This window comes from Lytechinus variegatus, chromosome 18, assembly GCF_018143015.1.
Source record: "Lytechinus variegatus isolate NC3 chromosome 18, Lvar_3.0, whole genome shotgun sequence".
Classification (NCBI taxonomy): Eukaryota; Metazoa; Echinodermata; class Echinoidea; order Temnopleuroida; family Toxopneustidae; genus Lytechinus; species Lytechinus variegatus.
Window position 1 is genome coordinate 14,623,842 of NC_054757.1, and position 16,008 is coordinate 14,639,849.

General features: G+C 38.6%; 1 pseudogene; it reads left to right on the forward strand.

Annotated features, from left to right (window-relative positions):
• The first annotated feature begins 9,842 nt into the window (after nucleotides 1–9,842).
• Nucleotides 9,843–12,766, forward strand: LOC121431647 (annotated as a pseudogene).
• The last annotated feature ends 3,242 nt before the right edge of the window (nucleotides 12,767–16,008 follow it).

The window sequence follows — 16,008 nt, forward strand, 5'->3', positions numbered from 1 at the left end:
TATTTTTTCCTCTCTTTATATATACATGGAGAAATTTCCTTTTCTTTCTTTGTACTTGTGTGCATGGTTTTTAATATGAAATAAATGAAATGAAAACATGAAATATTCGCATGGTGGATACTGAATCAATATCATGTGTGGCTGTAGTGGAGGCTGACAGATAAAACTCTACATTAAAGGTCGCACGGGCCTATTAACATCGGGAAGGCAACAGATATTCATTTTACCCAACCCATTCTCATTTTTTTTTTGATATGGCTGATTGACAAAGTGTGTGAATATGATTGTCCATTGAACACTGATTCTATTTTTGGTAATTAATGAACTTCCTTTCCCAAATTGGGAAGAAATATCATCAACTTTGGAACTATATTCTGACTGGCGGAAGGATAAGGGCTATTTTACTTTTACTGCTTCAGGTGATGAATTTGATCCCTCAAAAGATTCCTTTATAAACTCCTTTTTTTAATGAGCCGGTCGAGGGACCCTTTTCTGATCAGATATGGATTGTCAAATAATATCCTGCCCCCGAATTTCATCCTTATTTGTTATGATTTACACACAAGGCCTGTGATACCTTGAAGCTACTCGGTTGATGGACCTTGAATGAACTTTAATCAAAATATACACAACAAAAAAAGTAAGTCCCCCCTAAATCAAATTGCTGTAACTTTGGAACGGAATTATTTTGAGAAATGATATTTCGTAGGTGGTTTTGTACACCCATTAAGCAACTCCTGAGGAAATATGAGATTGATCGGTTGAGTCATGCATGAGTAATCAAAGATTGAATTAAAAATGACCATTTTTGAAAGTCACAAGAGTTGTGTTTCAGATTGTGCAAATACAAAGTTGGACAAAAGTTGATTTTAGGTGAATTTTATGGTGTTATACTGTTTTACTATCCATCATATAGCCACTCCACACACAATTTGATATCGTATGGTCATGGTTGAGTGAGCACATTGTATTGCAGGGGCCGCGGGGCTAACCCCCCACCCCCCCCCCACTTTTTTCAAAAATGCATGTACAAAATATAAAAATTACCATATTGTGATTTATTGCATGGTCAGCCCCCACCCTCAAACTTTTGGCTCAGCCACCCCGCCCCCATTTGAAAACCGATCCACGGCCCCTGTATTATGACGTATCATCATAGGGGTTTATGGTATCTTCTGCAACTTGTTAGATCATGTTTAAATTTGAAAATGTTGGTGGCTCCCCCGAATATAGGCCCCTCCCCCATCTTAAAATTTTAGATACACCACTGATTTGCCCATAAATTAAACTGATCATGAGAAATTGTTACGAAAAGAATACATTTATGCCGTATAAAGAGTATTCATTCCTAAGTTTTCGAATGTGCTCGCTCAACCATGAAAATGTTTAAAGTTCGGAAAGTGTGTGGTGATAGAAATGATGGATGATAAATAATGAAACCGAATTTGCTCTCAATATTCACTTTATTACCCTTTAAAATGAGTCTGTGACATTGAAAATACCAATTTTCCCACTTTGATGCGTGCTCACTCATCCATGAATGAAGATATCGATTTCATTTTTGCACAGAGCTCTGCCCATAGGTTGATAAACATTACTGCCAAATGACATTGCAAAAGACAGCCTTGGAAAAAAAGTTCCACCATATTGAATAAGGGGTTACTTGTTCTTAAACATATGCACCCATAATGTACACAAGTCTATGAGAGAAGAAGTCAAAATTTTCACAAATAATGAAATGAGGGTTTGTTTCATGGACGGTTTTTGTTACTTCTGCCAACAGTTATTTCATGAAACTTCGCACATGGCTTCGGAGTAACACTATCCAAAAGGCGCGCACACCAAAATAACAATTCAACACGGCACAGAGTGGGGCCAAGGCCTTGAACTTTCTTCTCATTTGCATAATTTTCGAATATTGTGTGCTCACTGATGCATTAAACATCGGGATTTTCATAAAAATCAAATCAAATGAACTATGCAAGGAGGTTTGTGACAGATATCCATAGTTACAAATTGCATTTTTTCCAATAACGTAAAAAAGAGCTAATCACATTCCACATGTTCATTCAAGCGTGAATGTTTAATCAAACTCCTTTGAAACATTGAAACATGTTAAATGGTCGTGAACATAACGAAAAAGTTGAGAAAAGATCATTTTCAGTTACCAAAATGAAACAATACTTGCCTATGATATTTGAAAATCGTATTTTTTGTTTTCAATAAATGTTCATTGAACCGTGAAACGATGAATATTGTTGAAGATACTCTTTACAAAAATAACTGTCATCATATTCTTTCATTCTTATTGATATAAATGTGTAAAAATCAAATTATAGCAAATATGGACTTGTGTTTATTCAACCGTGAAATTTAGCCAGAAAAGTTGTATCGTCTTTTAGAAAGTACCTTTTACAAGCCTTCTGACTATTTTTCATGATGAGAATGTGGAATTAGTTCCAATAAAATGGAATCAAAGTGATGATATTTGGCTTGTGACTTTTGAAAAGTGACATTTTTGCCTTCTGACGGTGCTCACTGAAGCATGACGCAAAATACGTCCACAACATTTACTCAGAGGGTAGCTTATAAAATTACCTACACGCTCATGTAAATATATTAAGATTTCGCATTGGTTCGGAAATTATTGATGTTTGTTTAAGGGGGGACTTACTTTTTTTGTTGTGTATAGTTCAAGCTTCGCCGTGAGTGCATTAAAAAAAAGTGCACACCTAGTGACCCATGATATGTTCTTTTAATGGTGATTCATTATGTTCAGGGAGGAATAAAACTTTGCTTCACAGGACAATGAGTAGAATGACTGATGATATGACATTGGGAATAACGTATTGTGGACTCACTTTTCGCCGATGTGACTGTGGCAAAATGCTTTAGTCCCACCAATGAACTGACTCCAAACTGACTGATGATATGACATTGGAAATAACGTATTAGATTTGATCGATGTGACTGTGGCAAAATGCTTTATACCCCTTTCATAAACCCAATTACTATGACTTTGGCGGCTAATAGCAGCATAATTTGGTCGTAAAATTGGAGGAGGACAAGAGTTATCCGCATTACTCTGATGCTGCTATTATCCGCATAATAGCAGCATCGGGATAAGATTTTGAGTTTATGAACGCATTTCCAAATAATGCGGATAATTGCCATGGTGCGGTCACAAGGTCACCCTTTTCCAACACAACCGCATCGGAGGGGGCGTGTCCAGTTGTCATGGCGAGAGTCCGCCTTTTTCAGGACGGGCGCTCGTAAAAATGATGCGGCTTATTTTCGGAGTTTATGAACGCAATTTTTATTGAATTATCCGCATTACTCTTAGGCGGCTAATTGGAGGATAGGTTTATGAAAAGGGTATTAGTCCCACCAACGAAACCGACTCCAAACTGACTAATGATATGAAATTGGAAATAACGTATTAGATTTGATCGATGTGGAGTCAATTTTCGCCGATGTGACTGTGGCAAAATGGTTAAGTCCCACCAACGAAACCGACTCCAAACTGACTGATGATATGACATTGGAAATAACGTATTAGATTTGATCGATGTGGAGTCAATTTTCGCCGATGTGACTGTGGCAAAATGCTTAAGTCCCACCAACGAAACCGACTCCAAACTGACTAATGATATGACACTGGAAATAACGTATTAGATTTGATCGATGTGGAGTCACTTTTCGCCGATGTGACTGTGGCAAAATGCTTTAGTCCCACCAACGAAACCGACCGATGCCTTTGCAAAGTAATAGTTTTGATTGGTCTTGGGTTAGTTTCGCCGACTACGACATGGTTGCCTAATTTGGTAAGGGTATAAATCCATTATGAAAGATGCCGCATATTAGGTGGATTTAGTATTTCGGTAGGTGCAAATTCGCCATAAAAGTCGCGGAAAGGGTATTAAAGGTATGGAAAACAGAAAAAAGGTGTGTATGGTTTTTATTAGACTAAGTGTAAATTGGGCCGAAATGAATGAAAAAAAACAACGAATATCAGACCAACTGGTTATGATACGCAATGGTCATGGTCACAATGGTATTGTGTGCTCACTGATGCATTAAACATCGGGATTTTCATAAAAATCAAATCAAATGAACTATGCAAGGAGGTTTGTGACAGATATCCATAGTTACAAATTGCATTTTTTCCAATAACGTAAAAAAGAGCTAATCACATTCCACAAGTCATGTTCATTCAAGCGTGAATGTTTAATCAAACTCCTTTGAAACATTGAAACATGTTAAATGGTCGTGAACATAACGAAAAAGTTGAGAAAAGATCATTTTCAGTTACCAAAATGAAACAATACTTGCCTATGATATTTGAAAATCGTATTTTTTGTTTTCAATAAATGTTCATTGAACCGTGAAACGATGAATATTGTTGAAGATACTCTTTACAAAAATAACTGTCATCATATTCTTTCATTCTTATTGATATAAATGTGTAAAAATCAAATTATAGCAAATATGGACTTGTGTTTATTCAACCGTGAAATTTAGCCAGAAAAGTTGTATCGTCTTTTAGAAAGTACCTTTTACAAGCCTTCTGACTATTTTTCATGATGAGAATGTGGAATTAGTTCCAATAAAATGGAATCAAAGTGATGATATTTGGCTTGTGACTTTTGAAAAGTGACATTTTTGCCTTCTGACGGTGCTCACTGAAGCATGACGCAAAATACGTCCACAACATTTACTCAGAGGGTAGCTTATAAAATTACCTACACGCTCATGTAAATATATTAAGATTTCGCATTGGTTCGGAAATTATTGATGTTTGTTTAAGGGGGGACTTACTTTTTTTGTTGTGTATAGTTCAAGCTTCGCCGTGAGTGCATTAAAAAAAAGTGCACACCTAGTGACCCATGATATGTTCTTTTAATGGTGATTCATTATGTTCAGGGAGGAATAAAACTTTGCTTCACAGGACAATGAGTAGAATGACTGATGATATGACATTGGGAATAACGTATTGTGGACTCACTTTTCGCCGATGTGACTGTGGCAAAATGCTTTAGTCCCACCAATGAACTGACTCCAAACTGACTGATGATATGACATTGGAAATAACGTATTAGATTTGATCGATGTGACTGTGGCAAAATGCTTTATACCCCTTTCATAAACCCAATTACTATGACTTTGGCGGCTAATAGCAGCATAATTTGGTCGTAAAATTGGAGGAGGACAAGAGTTATCCGCATTACTCTGATGCTGCTATTATCCGCATAATAGCAGCATCGGGATAAGATTTTGAGTTTATGAACGCATTTCCAAATAATGCGGATAATTGCCATGGTGCGGTCACAAGGTCACCCTTTTCCAACACAACCGCATCGGAGGGGGCGTGTCCAGTTGTCATGGCGAGAGTCCGCCTTTTTCAGGACGGCCGCTCGTAAAAATGATGCGGCTTATTTTCGGAGTTTATGAACGCAATTTTTATTGAATTATCCGCATTACTCTTAGGCGGCTAATTGGAGGATAGGTTTATGAAAAGGGTATTAGTCCCACCAACGAAACCGACTCCAAACTGACTAATGATATGAAATTGGAAATAACGTATTAGATTTGATCGATGTGGAGTCAATTTTCGCCGATGTGACTGTGGCAAAATGGTTAAGTCCCACCAACGAAACCGACTCCAAACTGACTGATGATATGACATTGGAAATAACGTATTAGATTTGATCGATGTGGAGTCAATTTTCGCCGATGTGACTGTGGCAAAATGCTTAAGTCCCACCAACGAAACCGACTCCAAACTGACTAATGATATGACACTGGAAATAACGTATTAGATTTGATCGATGTGGAGTCACTTTTCGCCGATGTGACTGTGGCAAAATGCTTTAGTCCCACCAACGAAACCGACCGATGCCTTTGCAAAGTAATAGTTTTGATTGGTCTTGGGTTAGTTTCGCCGACTACGACATGGTTGCCTAATTTGGTAAGGGTATAAATCCATTATGAAAGATGCCGCATATTAGGTGGATTTAGTATTTCGGTAGGTGCAAATTCGCCAAAAAAGTCGCGGAAAGGGTATTAAAGGTATGGAAAACAGAAAAAAGGTGTGTATGGTTTTTATTAGACTAAGTGTAAATTGGGCCGAAATGAATGAAAAAAAAACGAATATTAGACGAACTGGTTATGAGACGCAATGGTCATAGACGGACTGGTGATTAGACGAAGTGATGATTGAACCATAAGCCAAATGGTTGTTAGACGAAATGTTGATAGACGGAATGGCCTTAGACTAAATGAAGGTAGACCATGTGGAGAATGCACGAGTTGGCAGTGGACGAATTGGAAATTTAGCGCCTTTTCTGGTGTCGATTCATTGTGGAGTCTGATCTACTCTCAAACTGTATAGTGCATAATTTTGTGCAATGCCTTGCTATATTATTTTCATGAAAAAGCATGAAAGGAACATTAGAAAGAATTTTGGATAGTATTTATAGTCAAGCATTGTTTCATTTATGTATTTATATAGCTACCGGATTATATCAAACTAATTTGAAATCATTTCAATGAAACGGGCGTAAGAATGACGTGCTTATATAAACAAAGTGGTATGTTGCAAAACCAAAATGTCCTTTGTATACAAAGGAGAACACACCCAACCGTCAAGAAATCAATGAACTTATGGATATACATTCATATCTAGAAAAAAATTGAGCAAACATGCATTGTATATGTTGACTTTGCTGGCTTTCCATAGTTATGGGACGTTGCAAGAAATTTGCGATCAATTGCAATTCTATTTTCGTTCCTGAAATCAAGCATATACCGTGCAATTAATTGCTTATTTACGATTGATTGCTAATCTGCTCCAAGAAACAAGGGGTGCAATCTGATTTTCTATAGATAAAATTGATCTATCATCTGTAAAATTGCAACAGAATATTTGCGATTGATTGCAAATACTTTCTTGCAATACCCCCTGAGACATAATATCTTTATTTCTACTGAAAAACTATTGTCACTGTTTTTTTCTTTAAAAATGCTCCTTTTCAACTGATACACTCTAAAAAATGAAGTGCTATTTTAGCTCTTAAAGAGCGTGTATAGTGATAGTACGGCAGCCCAGGAGGTTTATTCAACCGAAAGCCGGACAAGCAAATGACCCCATAGCTGGATGGTATGGACCTTGAAGTTTACAAAAATGCATTGCTGCCGGGTTCTATGCGTGGTCTTCCCTCCGAAATGACGTAATATATGACGTCACTACAAAATGGCCCTATTTTACCATTTTGCAGACATTGTACACATAGCATGAAGTCAAGGGAGAATATCTCAGCCAAATCATGTTATTTATTTTCTTTTTTAGTGTACTTTATTTGATATTTTTCCTCTCAAGCATAATATCATTGTCTTTATCTATATCTCTACTTTAAGAAAATATATAACAGTAATTGAAAAAGACATTATAGACTGTGATTTCAGCCCCCTTTCCAATATGGTGCGCACGTAGAAATCGTGCGTTTTGGCCTATTTTCACCATATGGCTGAGGTGTGCGAACGATATGCCTACTTTATTGATGTTTCCTGCATTTTGCATGATATTAAATCTTCCAAACAACATATTTTCCTCTTCATTATGTCTCTGGTGATAAATCAATGATTTCAGCAAAAAATTAATTGCCCACTGGGCAGTCTATAGGCTACGTTTTCAGCCTAGTTTTCAACAACGAACCTATACCATGTATGACTGCATCGTTGTAGTCGAGTCGGATAAGGGGGTTTCTATGTACCATCAAAATATTTTTCACTCAACGTTTTGATATTTGCCTAAAGTGTCTAGTTAATGAATCTTGATGTTCCCTTCCCAAAATCGTGTCCAACGGAGTTCAAAATTGATATCTTTGGCGGCCCTATTAGAGTTTTTTTTAATGAAAATCAATTATTTTCATATTTTATTGCACAAAGTCTGACAATGGGAAATTTTAAATCAATACGCATTTCACTAGGATTTGGATAGTAGAAATCGGTTGAAATTGTTTTCTGAATAGTCCGGTTAATATATTAAAAAAAAGAATTCATCAAAATTTTGAACCAAAATGTTCATGTGCATTGACATCTATCTGTTTCATCTTGCATCCCCGATCGCCCTTTTTTTTTTGATTGATAACGAATTTATTAATTCCAAAATTTTAACAAAGTTACAAAGTAAAGCAAAAGATGATATAACATTTTGAAAAGAAATAGGAACCTTCTGGAAAGCAAAGCTTGTTATCGAAGGTTTCCTTCAATAAATAAGACATATTAATGCTTTTGTTGATGTGCCTAACATGCAGAAATGCATATAAAATTTACTTAGCGATCGATAGAAAGGTATGTATTACTTGTATCATGTGTATGAGGGTAAAAGGCATTTTCTACACAAAGCAATTTTTAAGATAATTAAATCTCTTGAAAAAGATAGAAGTTCGAGGCATTGCCTGTAAACCACTTGGAAATAAAAGAAGAGGCATTTTTTCTCTCAGCTACATGTAAAAAAAAGTGCTGGCACATCGACTGCTACCTTCTTCAGAGGCTCCAAGATTGGCAGATTTTCCCCATATTGGAAAAAATATGGAAAAGGGGTGGGTGACTTTCGGAACCCCCGGAGGGGATAGACTTTGCTGTGCAACCACTTATTAGCAGCAGATTGAAGAAAGTCTACTCCTTTAATTCCATGTAGTTTCAAAAGAATGAAACTGGCTGCACCATATAGCAGAAACGCTTTTTGCCTGAATGGGGGCTCGAAAATAGCATATTTTCCCCCAAAATAGTTATATTATGAAATAGGGTAGGTGATTTTGGTGACCCCTAAGGGGGTTATGTTCCAATATGCCAACACCTCTTTATATGTAGCAGATAGAGGAAACTCTACTCTTTCGTCTCCATATAGTTTAAAAGCAATAAGAGTGGTTTTACTACATAGCAGAAACACCTTTTGCCTCAATGGGGGCTCGAAAATAGCACATTTTCCCATGATTTTGCAAATGACGTAAAAGGGGCGGGTAACTTTGGCAGTTCCCAAAGGGGGTAGGTTTTACTGTACCAGCACTTCTTTATATGTAGCAGATAGAGGAAACTCTACTCTTTCGTCTCCATATAGTTTAAAAGCAATAAGAGTAGTTTTACTACATAGCAGAAACACCTTTTGCCTCAATGGGGGCTCGAAAATAGCATATTTTCCCATAAATAGGTAAATATGGAAAAAGGTTAGGTGAATTTGGCGACCCCCCAAGGGGGGTATGTTCCAATATGCCAACACCTCTTTATATGTAGCAGATAGAGGAAACTCTACTCTTTCGTCTCCATATAGTTTAAAAGCAATAAGAGTAGTTTTACTACATAGCAGAAACACCTTTTGCCTCAATGGGGCTCGAAAATAGCATATTTTCCCCCAAAATAGTTATATTATGAAATAGGGTAGGTGATTTTGGTGACCCCCTAAGGGGGTATGTTCCAATATGCCAACACCTCTTTATATGTAGCAGATAGAGGAAACTCTACTCTTTCGTCTCCATATAGTTTAAAAGCAATAAGAGTGGTTTTACTACATAGCAGAAACACCTTTTGCCTCAATGGGGGCTCGAAAATAGCACATTTTCCCATGATTTTGCAAATGACGTAAAAGGGGCGGGTAACTTTGGCAGTTCCCAAAGGGGGTAGGCTTTACTGTACCAGCACTTCTTTATATGTAGCAGATAGAGGAAAGTCTACTCTTTCGTCTCCATATAGTTTAAAAGCAATAAGAGTAGTTTTACTACATCACAGAAACACCTTTTGCCTCAATGGGGGCTCGAAATAGTGTAATATAGTGATTGTATAAATCACTACATATACACAGTCTAGACTTCATAGTGTATATGCCCCCTTCTCAGAACCATCCTTTTCAACCCCCTTCTCAGTACCCTTATCATTAATTTAATCCAAGCCATTAAAACCCTTATTGTTCATAGTCAAACAAACTCCAATCAGAGAACAAAGAACTGCCTTCCCCTTCCCAATAATTAAACCCCCTTTAGTCCTATATCCAAACCCTTGGATTATAATTTGTGTAGAAGCTTTTGAGTGTACACCCAAGGGTTGAGAGGAGATAAGTTAAGATCATCACAGAGTTAAGATCTACATCGTCGTACGTTGTGATATGCTTTTCAACTCTACATGTAATATTGCTGAAGATTGACGATTAATAAAGTTTCTTGATTGAAATGTACATCGAACGTTCCTGCGTGGTTATTGATGCTCCCAACTAAGATATAAACGATCCCAACACAACATGGTGGAGAACCGGCTTTTACTCAATAGTGTGATAAAGGAGTGACACTTATTTACCCTTGAAGTAGGTGTCGAAAGCCTATAGAGTTGTGTGTAGGAGGACTTGTCATCTTAACGCATATATGTTCATCAAAATCTTCACAAAAATAAGAAGTTAATAATGAAATAGGAGGAAAGACAGACAGCTTGTTTGAACCAATGTTCGCGACGGCAATACAATAGTACATTTTCTCAGCTCACTGGATGAAGTACAAAATTTAGGAACCTCCAAGAATACAGTTACAATGAACTAATCTTCAGCCAAACTACTTCTTAATGCTGAGAGTTACGGCCAAAAATAGATGAAACACCAACGACGGATGACTGGAAGGATGACAGATGATCAGAAGGACGACAGATTACCAGAAGGGCCTCGACAGCTACGATGACTGCAACAGACGAAAACCATATATGACACTGCAACTGCACGGCGACAACCTTAACATCAACGGACGGACCATTCTCAGAACTGAGGGACTTTGATGCTCGACTACTTTGTTGGATCGATGTGAATGTTATTCGGCCATATGACTTTTAATAACTTTTATGAAACCAGTTTAGTTATTTCATTTCGATATTCTTCTGCCTTTGCTCCGTTACTTTGGTAAGTGAAACACTTCATTGTTCCATCCCATGAGTGAGAGTGAGAGATGATATTAAGCATTCCTTATATGGTCTATCTATTGATTTCGACAATTACACGCAAATGTTAGATTTAATTCCTTATCCTAGAATTTAAATTTCGCTATATTTGTATTAAACAGAGTACTAGTAGATCTCCCCTCTTAAAGTTCTTAAAGTTATTGAACAGGAATAATTTGACCATTAATATGACTACCACAACATCAACATCGAATATGCCACGACATACACTACGACAGACGGACTTTCTTCCATCCCGTTTTTCTGGCGATCAACTAGATAGGGACAACTCGACCGCACATTGTCTGACTTTTGATTATTACCTGGACGTACACAATATAGACTCAACCGACCCCAACCAATTCCAGACTATACTCCGATCTTTCCGTCGCACATTGCAGGGACAGGCTAGGGTATGGATAGACGGACTGACTTTTAATTCATATGACGACTTGAAAGACGGGTTTGTAAGGAGGTTAAGCCCTGCTAAGTCTTCATACAGCCATGTTAGGGACTTTAACAAAATGACGATGACTGACGGGGAGAGCGCAGAGGCGTATCTCCAGCGACTTCGACAGACTGCGTCTTATATCAATTATGGCGAGGCACAGATTAAACACAGATTGCTTGATTCTCTGCCTGATGAATGCCGTGCAACAATATTGATGTCTGCCTCAGCCTCTGACATAACTTGTGATGAAATAGCAGCTAAGGCGCAGCTATTTCTTGACTTACGAAAAGACTCGACTCCACAGACAAAAGAACTGACCTTTTCTGCCCAAGGAGGGTGGCAGAAATTGATCTTCTCAGGGAGGAGATCAATTCAATGAAAATGACCGACACCCCCAGTAACGACAGAGACCGTGGCAGAGCTCCTAACCGACGATCTCCAACACCACGACGAAACAACCATAATAGGAGTATCGACCGTAGTTTCCCCCAACGACGACAAGACCGAAGTCGTGATCGGTATCGTGACTATCATCATGATACTAGACGCGGTAAGAGCCCATACCGCATTAACCGTAACTTTAATGACCGGCAACCAAGACTGACATGTGACTATTGTCGCATACCAGGACATGTCTGGCGAGAATGCCGACGACGACTTAGGGACATTGAGACACAGCCACGACGTGACTACAATGGTCAGCGACAATTCTACAGACAACGGACAGGCTACGACCAACAGCAACAGGATTTTTAAGACGGGAAGGAGTCAACAGCGCTCGTTATCTTCCTTCCCGATCTAAAAATCAGACCAGGCCTGACATTGACTTGACTTCGACTCATTTAGGGACTGAAGACGTAGAACTTAAGTTGACAGATAGGAACTTTGTGAAAGGTCGTTTACCTAATGGCAAGAATGTATTCATTTTGTTCGATAGTGGAGCAACCAAGACTATAATCTCCGCTAATTATGTCCAATCGTCTTCCTATCTTTCTAGCCTCCCTAAACAGAAAGTAAGACCAGCTAGGTTTAAAATCGGAAACGGTCAGTTCCTAACGGCATTTTCTGCTATCAAACTACATGTGTTCATTCAAGGTCATAAGTTTGAAATATCTGCTTTGGTTGTGAACAATCTTGTGGGAGTAGACATGATTTTGGGCAACAATTCCCTTTCTGATTTAGACGGTACACTCCATTTTAGGAATCATGTATTCAAAATTAAATCTAAGAAGGTCTCATTTGCCCCCACTAACAAAATGACCATTGACCCTGGCACTTCTAAATTTGTGACAATACATGGCAAAGCCCCACCCCACTTGCGCAATTCTGATATCATATTGACAGCAGTTACTTAGGCAGGCATTGTCCATCTACAATGATAGTTAAGTTGGTTAAGGGACAGACACAGCTACTTGTGACTAATGCAACAGACAAACCACTCCATTTGGCAAAGGGTAGACCCATTGCATATTTGGATACTAGCGATCTTATAAATGTGACCCATGACTTGCCAATTAATGACATTAACATGACTTTAAACTCCATGGACAATTTGAATGTGACACAGACGAATTCCAACACAGATGCTGTTAGAATTAATAACTTGGAGAGATACCCCCACCTTGACCCAAATGATTCCATTGTTGACATGACAGAAGAAGAAATAATAAAGAAACACATTGACCTGACTGGAAGCATTCTGTCTCAAAATGAAAGGCAAGAAATAGTTCGCATTTTGATGGATAATAGGGATGCATTTTCTCTCTATGGCGAGCTATCTAGTTGTCCAAATTTTGAGGTAGATATTGAACTGACTGACAATGAACCATTGTTCATACGACCTTACTTTGCAACTGAAACTGACAAGACTAAGATAGAGTATGAGCTTAGCAAACTTGTCAAATTGGGAATTTTGGAAGTAGGACATCAATCATATACTTCACCTGTACGTACTCCTTCTTTCTAAGCAAAACACCACTGACAAAAGGGTTGTGACAGACTTTCGCTATCTCAATTCGAGAATCAAGCGAATAAATCACCCATTCCCCCTACTTTCTGAAACACTCAAACGCATTGGCAATGCTAATACAAGAGTTCTTAGTGTGATTGATTTGAAGTCAGCTTTCCATTGTATTCCCTTGTCAAAATCAGCTCAAAAATACACAGGCATCGCCTCATATCATGGTGGCAAACATTACTTTTATAAGCGATTAGCTCAAGGCTTGAATGTTTCCCCTGCTATCTTTCAGGCAAAGATTGATGATATTTTGGGGTCGATCCCCAATTCTCGACAATTTTGCATAGCTCATCATGACGACATTATACTATTTAGCCGTGACAAGACCACCCATCGGTCACATTTAGTAGATGTATTGAAGGCCCTTTCTGACAATGGTCTTAAGGTTAGCCCAAAGAAGTGCAAACTTTTCCGCACTGATGATTATATGGGACACAGAATCACCATTAATGAAACAGGAGAGGCATGTTTTCAGCCCCTACGTGATAGGTGCGCTGCCATTCATACCATGCCCAGACCAAAGACCCCAAGACAAGTTAGGAGACTAGTGGGAGCAGTTAACTATGTTGCTGGATTTTTCCCAAATATACAATCTGTTCTAAAACCACTACATCAACTGACTAGGAAGAAAAACAAGTTTGTTTGGACTGACCAACATGAAACTGCCTTCAATAAAGTAAAAGAGCTAATGACCAACCCCCCTATCTTACATATGCCCCAAAGTACAGGACGATTCTCCTTATACAGTGACACTTCTCGGACTACTACTGGCTCGTACTTAACTCAACTTATCAATGGTAAGGAACGAATCATTGGTTATTACTCAAAAGTACTACCAAGCGCATGTGAAAGGTATAGTGTGACAGAGCTAGAGTTATTTGGGTTGTTGATCAATATTTCTGCCTTTAAGCATTTGCTTAAGGGATGTGAATTTAATGCTTTTGTCGATCACAGCTCAATTGTTCAGATTTTGAAATCAAAAGAAGCACCGTGCACAACACGGTTGCAGAAGTTGATTATGAAATTATCAGAATACTCCTTTCAAATTGGATACAAAAAGGGAACTGACATTGTTTTGGCAGATTTTCTTTCTCGGGCCCCTTGTGGGGACCATGATGAGATTGACAGGGTCGTCCCCATTTCTTACTGCCTGTTTGATGAGAGTGATTTAGTTCAGGTGGACACTCTCCACCCTGTTCAATCTTGTGATAGGAGGGTAACGCGAGCTTATGCTAAGAAAATGGGGATAGATATTCCTGAGATTTTCCCTAACAAATCTCAGAACCCCATTAACACAGACACAAGCGTGGGTCCGCCCACAACACCAGATAACCCAACACCTCCTAACAGACCTATCAGTCAACCCCAACGACTAACCAATCACAGGCCAGCACCTACCACATCCACCAGACAGGCGCCAATATTTGATGGCCTAGACAGTGCAAGTTCACATTCTAGACAAATTCCCCCCTTTTCCAACACTACACATGAGCCTAGACTAGTTGACAGGCATAATGAGACTAAGAAAGACAATAACGACCACTACAGAGATGTACCTCCTAATCTTTACACCCCACCTAAGCCACTGACCACAAAGGTAGAAAACATAATAGCTGGACATATTCCTAAACAACAGGAGCTAGATAGGATTACTGACATCATAAAACGAAAGATAATCAGAGATTACAACCTTCCCATTGACTTGAGAGAACTTAAAACAGAACAGCAGTCATCACCATTCTTCAAGCCTGTATATGATTTCTTAGCCCATGATATTCTGCCTAATGACAAGAAGGCAGCAAAGGCTATAAAATTAAAGGCAGAAGAATATATCCTTTGTGATGGTGTTTTTTTTTTAGGTTATTCTTTGTTAAGGATGAGGACTTTAGACTGCAACTTGCAATACCTGAGACTTTGACTGACACTATTATATCTCAATACCATGACAACCTACTAAGTAATCACCAAGGGACCCAACGTACATACTTGACAATAAGACGCAACTTCTTTATGCCAAATATGTTCGAACGAATCAATAACTACGTTAAGGCATGCCTACGTTGCCAACAATTCCGCGGCAAGCCTGATAAAACTAGACCATTTTATGCAAGGGTACCAGACTCGTACAGACCATTTGACCGCATTAGTCTCGACTTTAAGACTATGCCGACTTCTGGGACTGGATTTAGACATCTGATGGTGATATGCGATGAAATATCTCGCTTTGTCATCTGTGCGCCTCTGAAATCTCTTGACGCAGAGACGATATGTGAGGCATTGATCCAGAAAGTGGTTTGCATTTTTGGACCACCATCATGTCTAGTGACTGACGCAGCATCCTCACTGACTAGCAAACTACTGACGACTTTGTGTTCAGCTTTGAATATTGACCAGAAGGTCATTAGTGTAGAGAATCACGGGAGTTTGCATGTAGAACGGCACATTCGCACCCTTTCGAATTTCCTCAAGGTCAACTTAAATCAGTTTGGCACCGATTGGGTTCGATACATTTCTACTACATCATATGCCTACAATTCACTTTCTTCCCCACACCTCGGTGACCACAGCC